The sequence below is a fragment of the Carassius auratus genome, unplaced genomic scaffold (genome assembly GCF_003368295.1).
Source record: "Carassius auratus strain Wakin unplaced genomic scaffold, ASM336829v1 scaf_tig00023534, whole genome shotgun sequence".
Taxonomy (NCBI): domain Eukaryota; kingdom Metazoa; phylum Chordata; class Actinopteri; order Cypriniformes; family Cyprinidae; genus Carassius; species Carassius auratus.
The window spans coordinates 224,467-232,660 of record NW_020525278.1 but is presented as its reverse complement, the minus strand read 5'-3'; positions in this window follow the sequence as shown (position 1 = coordinate 232,660).

Genomic DNA, 8,194 nt, shown 5'->3' with positions numbered 1-8,194 from the left:
AGTGTTTCTTAATCTTTTTTTCTGCCATGGCATAGTTTAGATAAGTATCTCACAGCATACCACTAAGCACTAAAAAAAAAAAAATATATATATAGTTTTTTTTTTTTTTTTTCAATAATTAAACTGCATCATCAGAGTTGGTATTTTGGCTTTATATATGATCAGACACTTGCACCTTGCCCAGATAGAGTTAACAAGACTTTTTAAGAGTGAATGATGTAGGTATTTAGTTTTTATGATCAAGAAAGTTGTTAATAAAGTGCTTCTTATGGAAGATGTGTTTTTGTAAATCGCATATTTGGTATATTTTGTTTTTGTTTTTCCATTAACTGGCAAATTCTGGTTGCTTGGAGATCAAGGTGCTCCCATAAAGGCCAGTGAAAGGTCATTATTTAATAGTGCTGAAGGGAGATTCATAGAGCTGGATCAGACTTACACTTACCATCATAAACACCAGACTCAGAACTTTATAAACTAATCACAATTATTGGTAATAAGAAGACAAACCAGACATTCAATGTTAATGTTTGTGTTGTGTTACTACTCACTGGTCATTAAACAGAAATACTGGTGTCCATACACTTTATTGATATGGAACACTGTAAATACTAAACATAAACTGAAACAAAGAAAACATATTTGTACTCACAACATCATAAATGACATCTAAGACAAATAAAGGAATATACAAAACATTAACACTTTTACCGTTTTTGCCGGTAACCAGCAGTAGAATGGTCAGGAGCACTAACATGTATCTGAATTCACGGCTTGTCAATCAGTTTGTGCTAACACTTCCAGGTTAAGTTAATCAGGAGGGGTCACATGACATTCAGTTTAGTCAAACTGGGAGTACAATGAAAATAAAACACAATACCAACAACATTCTGAAGTTAGCACACACAAAGTTATACGCTTTTAAATTATGAAGTCATGAAAGTATAAAAAATAAACACTGACCCCTGAAATCACAAATATGTCATACATAACTGACCTTACAGCGTCACCTACAGGTGAGTATTACAGTGTTTTTATTTTTATTTTTCAGTGTTGCTCATATTTATTTAACAAATGTCTAAATGCCTTCCATTGTTCAATTACACCAATCAAAAATAAGCAGACACTAATCTATTACAGCGATAACATCCAGCAGCGCAGTCTGAGACATTCCCTCCTCCTCCCCAGCTCCACGTGTCTAGACCTGCTTATGCGGAGGTACTTTCACAGATTTGTGAGAGACGCAGACTGAGCAGTGGTGGTGTTTCGAAAGGACTGTTCTGCAGAACCAGAGGCTTGGCGCAAGAGTATATCAGAGAGATATGCAAGTCTCGCTGCCACCATCAAACTCAGAATAGAGGGAGGGCAGGAACAAACATAATACTCACAATGAACAAGACAAGACGACAAGGAAAGCTGCAGGGGGAAAAATGAAACGAGGCAAAACCTATTAAAAATGAATACAAGTTCTGATTAAAATAAGCATGTGAATGCTTGCTTACGGATGTTTGGTCAGGATCCATTGGTGTCATATTTTGAGACACTGGGAATACTATCAGCATTATTTTTTAAGGGAACCCTATTGATTTCACTGAGAAACGTTGGCGTCAGCTAGAAGCCAAGGATATTGACATTAATGATATTCTCATTATGTCGGGGTATGGTTTTCAATTGAAACTGCTAACGTAATAGAATTTACTTTACACTATTTAGACATTTCTGAGCACTTGTTTCACAAGCACTGTTAGGTTTATTAAGTAATTTGTATAATGGTCTCTCTGAGGGCTAAGCCCCCCTCAGGATGAGATCTTAGAACCACCCCTGAATGTGACACGCAAGACTGCAACACCTTCAGATGCATGCAAAATCTGTCAAACGTGACAAGGTCAATTCTTTATTATTATTTATTATTTTTATTTTATTTTTGACATTTTCTCTTATTAATGATTGTCTTTCTTTATCATGTAGCACACGGCTCATAGACTCGGCTCTGAGCGTGTTGACGTCTGCTGCTGCTGGACCTTTGTTGCTTGTGGCATAATGTAAATCTGTGTGGAAATGAGGTGTCTAAATTTCTTGTGAAGACTGAGAGAGTTGTGCTGTTTTAACATGCCTGACATGATTATTCAAACAACACTTCACTCAAATTTATCCGTTAAACTAAATATGCCTAGACCTGCTGCTAAAGCTTTTCATAAGAGTCAAGCTGAAGATAGTTATGCAAATTTGAACGTGGGAAACAATTCTCCAGTTAGAATTCAAAAATTTGCCTTTAAAATTCACTTTATATATATATATATATATATATATATGTATATTTTACCTCATTCAACTACAATGATAAAAAAAAACAACCTTAACACTGGTCGCCCCCATAAATGTATATATTTTTTTTGTTTTACATTGCTGATAATTAATGGTGAATAATTACATTATTGATTAATTTCAGTTTGCTCATTATATTTATTACAGCTTGCCATCAAAAACTATGCATGAAGAGAGTTTTTTAAGCGAATGAAATTAAATGAAGCTTTACATTTATCTGTTTATTTTTAATTTGAAGAAATCCTTAATTTTATTCACATTTATTTTGAAACATAAACAACAGTTTAAAATGACAAATTTCCTTAAAAAATAGATTTATTTGTTATTTTTATTGCAAAAGTAATAAATGGTTATGAAATGCAATAAACTGAATAAGCCGAAAATAAACTGAAAAAAAAAAAGTGGCCCTTTGAATATTTTCATCTGTTGTGTGCATGTGTGTCAATTACAAAAACTTTTTATTGGAGTTTTGAGCCTCTCATTTTTTATAGCTCATTTAAGAGTTAATAATCAATATAAGCTATTTATATTTCACAATTATATATATTTTTACCTTATTACCTACCCCTTTCTTTGCCATAACAACCAGTCAGCAAAAAAAAAAATCTGTGATATCTATGAGTCACTATAAAGAATCGACTCATCAAGCCATTCGTTCGGGAGTCAGACTACACGGCCATAGACTGTGGTTTACCTGTTAGTTCTGATTCACCAAAACGAACCGACTCATAAAACCATTATTCGGGAATCAGACTACACTGGTGATTCAGTTTCAAGGCAAAACACAGTCACTTGTCGCCATCTCCTGGAGTAGTGTAGCTAACCTGCAGAAACAGACACTAAACAAAATAATTACAGTGTTTCGCAATCGCTAATACACATTTGTCAAAGCGTATGCCAGGCTTCTGCTTTGTATGACCATTCAAGTGGACTTTCAAATATGTGCATTATTATTAACATTATTAATATTTTTGCCACACTGTTGTTCACAGTTAAATGTTTTTTCTCCATAATGAGAATGCAGATGGCTTTTAAAAGTGGTGTCACATGCAAAACTCGTCCCACACTGATCACACGTGTAAGGTAATGTGTACAGCTTTTCTTCACTATGGTCTCTGCACTATGAGACCGGAGACCGGGGATGATATTAACATTTTTTGTTTGAGGGTCAGTAGTGGTTGGTCATGCTAGACCTCTCAAACTTTGATGCATTGTAGCCACATTAGTCTACTATAAATAAAACTGATTTGAACGTGTACCTCACAATCACTGAATATGTGAGTTAATGTCAAATACAAAGAGTTCCATTGTTACAACCCACTGGGGTGAGTTGTAACACTAGCTGGGGATAGATACCCAGACAGCAATATAGTGTTGGCCCAGATCCGGCCCACATCTGGCCCACGTGAAATCCACTCAGGCCAGATGCTTAGTGGCTTGCTGCCTGGGATGTAACAATACGAGGTAATTTGGTAAAACAACAACCACACTTTCCAGATTATACAATAAATTTATTGAAGAACAAAAATGAACAATGTTAACAAACATATCTTGGAACTTAAAAACTCAAGACTGTAACACATTGCTGTGTGTGTTGTAGTTTGTTAAAACTTTCATCCTAACACTGTATCAAATTTGTGTGTGTGTAGTGTATTTCCTTTGGAACTTTAAACTTAAAACCATAACAAATTTCTGTGTGTGTCAGTGTGTGTGTGTCTGTATAGCACAGTATATTCCTTTTGGAACTTTAAACTTAACACTAACATATCTGTGTGTTAGTGTAGGTGTGTGTGTGTGTGTGTTAGTGTGTTGGAACTTTAAACTTAACACTACAACAAATTGCTGTGTGTGTCAGTGTGAGTGATTGTATAATGTGTATCTCATAAGGGTTCAGTCAGTCTCACAGTTGTGACAAATGTAGATGGCTGCCGCTGGGGTGCAGGCTTCGTGGACCCACAACTGACAAGAAACACACTTGATCCAAACGTCTTTTGACCGAGAGTTTCCAAAATGTTCCATGCACATAATGCAGAAATTCTCATCATCAGATGAATCAGAACACTCTTGGTCTTTGGACTTGGGCTTTTGCTTGTTTTCTCTGTTTTCTTATTTTGTCCCTTTCCCAGACACCAATCTCTTTTTTGCCCTTTTTCCAGTGTTCCTAATTTTTTCTGCCATCTGTCTCGTGTGATGGTGCATAGTCGCACTCTTGGAAAATGTCTGGATTGAAAGGCCATATGCCTGTACATCTAAAACCATCTTGTATGTTGTCTTGGGTTGCAGCATTAGGGAATGCGGTACTGACCAGGCCTGGGATGTCATATATTGACATGGTTTTTCCAGGATTCATTGTCATCCATGCATCACTGGCTGTGTTGATCCTCTTCTTGAATGGACCATAGACACTACGATAAAGGGACTGTAGCTTATGGGAACAGTTGGGTGGTAAAGACAGCAGAACTATTCCATTTTCTTTTGCATATGTGATTGCCCTCACTGAAAGATGAGTGCTATGGTTGTCCAACAACAGTAGCGCCTTCCTCTCAATACTGATCTTTGTATGCTTAACAAAGTGTTGGAGGAAGACAAGGAAACCCTCCTCCTCCATCCAACCAGAGCCATTTTTACATCCAACACTCCCTGGTGGTCCACTGCACAGGAAGTGGTCTTTGTGTCGTGCACATGGAAAGACAAAGACTGGAGGAATGACATTTCCCGGTGCATTCACAGCACAAGCTACAGACTGTGGGTTAACCCATAGTACAGATCAGCTGCCTCCTTCAGATATTCAGTCAAGAGCTCTTCCTGTGCCTCACTGAAGACTTTCTGACTACTTTGGTAGCCTACACGAGGCTCCTCACTTGAACCTTCTTCTCTAAGCTTCTTTAAGGCTTTACAATACCTGTACAGTGTAACATGACAGATGGAATAGGCCTAGGCGACTGATCTCACTGATTTTCCTTGCCTGACTTCAGTTGCAGACTTTCTCAAAATGTCTGCAGGAACACCCCTGTCTGTCTTACGCTTCGACTGCCTAGGCATGCTAGAAAAAAAGAGAAAAGTAAAAAAAAAAGAAGAAGTTTCTGAATCATTATAAGGGGTTTGAGTGTCACATTTTTGATGAACTGTTACAACTATCCCCAACCCAACTCTTTCAGCATGTGGGTTTAAAGTTAGCATTATTGTCTAGCATCAAAATTAAACTAGAGAAATGGCTACTTAAGACTATGTAAGTATTTTTTTTTTAAATCTACAATACAATGAATGCTAAAAATCTCTGTTAATAAAATTCACAATCTTGCTCACAGTCACATTCCACTTCTCCTGTAAGCCTAAAATGGAGATTGGAATGGAAGATATGGATGACATCACCATAGGTTGTTTCTGATTGGTCGAACTGAGAGTGTTACAACTGACCCCATGTTACAACACTCCCTGGTCTCCTACGTTGTTTTAATAATAATAATAATAATAATAATAATAATAATAGTGTTCAGGTCTGATGTTTGTGATGGTCAGAGATCCAGTCTGTTTTTCCAGCTTCAGTCTGTCTTTAGATATTTCACTGGGATCAGGATATTTACCAGGATCGTTCATTTTAGCTATGACTTCATCATCCATATTATGTACAATGATGTACAGTACAGATGAGATATTAGAAGCTTATATAAAGTTAGTCCCTGAACTTAATTTATTCTCCCTGAATGCTACATGTTCTTGTGCAATGCTGAAATACATTTTGTGTCATAGTTTACCAATAAACTATTTGTTTATGAGCTCAATCCGAGTCCCTTAATACACTAACATTTTGGCAGCTAGTATATTTACAAAATGCAGTAGCTTTGTAAGTATTGAATTGAATGTCGGTAATGCAAGTAAACAGATTTGTTGCATTTTGTCTCTTGAATATTAAGTCGAAATTTCTACAAAGCATGCAAATTATGTGCAGTCTGCTTCTTTGGATTTATGTTCATGAATGTTAAATGAATCGACACAACTCAGCAAACAAACATTGATGCTTCACAAAGACTGAACAAATGGCACAATGCATGAATTATATTTGGTGTTTTCATTTAAATGTACTATTTATTAAACTTTTTGGTGGGCATAATGTTAGAAGGGCATGCTGAACAACAGCAGTCATCTAATGAGTTTGATGGTAGTTTATGACAAATAGGCCTACTTTTATTAGACATATAGCTGCACCCTGAATGTGAGCAACGCTAACTAAACCGGAGTAAATAGAAAGTCTGACCGACTGATACTGGCTTACTGCAGTTTTTTTTTTTTTTTTTCTGTTCTGTATAAACATTAGGAAATTCGTTCGAGGAAATTCGCAGACAGTTTTCATGTAAAATAGTAACACTCAGAATATTACAGACCATCAGCGCCCTCTAGTGTTCATCAGCGCCCTCTAGTGTTCACTACTAAACACGCGCAGAAACAAATAGAAAGTGAAAGTGAAAGTCGTGACATTTGCCAAGTATGGTAACCAATACTTTGAATTGGTGCTCTGCATTTAACCCATTCATGTGCACACACAGCAGTGAGAAGTGAACACACTCCCAGAGCAGTGGGCAGCTATAGATCCAGCACCCGGAGAGCAGCTGGAGGATCCGTGCCTTGCTCAAGAGCACTTCAGCCATGAGTATTGAGAGACCTGTTCATTCACAGCAGTCTGATTTATTATTGTTTCTATCTATAGAAAAATGATTCATGTATGTTTAAAAACTGCTACTGATAACGCATAGCCTATGTTAAATTAATATACAAATAAAAAAAGTGTTACTGACCCTCCACGAGTAATAACCCCCCCCCCCCAAATGAAGGTATTATTCATCATACTGATTCCACTTCTGATCGCGTCTGAACTACAACAACATTGAGTCAGTGCACTGATGATGGACTTATCAAACCTCCCGAGTCACGTGGTTTCTCCAGAACGCGGGTGTGTCGCGTCATTACAATCTGCTATTTCGAAATGTTCCAAAGTCGAACATGGCGAGATCAAAATTATATAGTGCTTCTTTTTTATTCGAGGCTTGTCATATTCTGCATAGTCTTAGTCAGTAAGATAAATGCTGCAAATTGAACTTTAAAAAATAATTGAGAAAATATGTGATTAATTGTTAATGGTAATCCATTTTTATTGCGAAAAAAAAATATTATACCTTGCAATAAAGGTAAAAAAAATAATCCAGTACACACATTCAGCATAATTCTAAAATTAATTTAATTTGCACTCTGAGTCAAAGCCACACACAATTCAGGCGCTTATGCAGTGGCGTAGCCAGGGGAGGGGCCATGGGGGCACTGGCCCCTCCTGAAAACTGATTGGCCCCCCAGTGTGCCCCCACATTTCTACTTGTCTGTCACTCACAAATTCAAATTATAATCTTTCAGTTTAGTAAATAACTCATGATTGAGTCGCGATGCTTCTCAAGGAGGACTAAGAATAGCGAGCTGCTGTTTTCCAAAAAAAAAAGCACCTATTTTAAATAGCTTATGTTTTTCGATTAGTGAGTTGTTGCAGTGCAAGAAGTGTTTGGTACTAACGTTAACGTCTTTCGGTGTTAGACAGACCAGGTTCGATGACGATGTTATCTCCTAGAGCAGACCAAGATGCTAATCATTATATTTACTATGCTCCTCTGATGCTGAATTTAAAAGGGGTTTACTGCGTTACGATTTCGGCCGAACGAGCCGATATAGGCAACAACGCAATTTAAAGCAATGGTTTAAAAAAAACTATAATAGCAATTCTAATAAAGTCATTATTGAATCATGCAGTCGATTAGCGACTTTTTTCACTCAAGTGAGGTGACGAAACAAATCGTGTAATGTTTATCTAACTCTCCACACTTAAGACTTT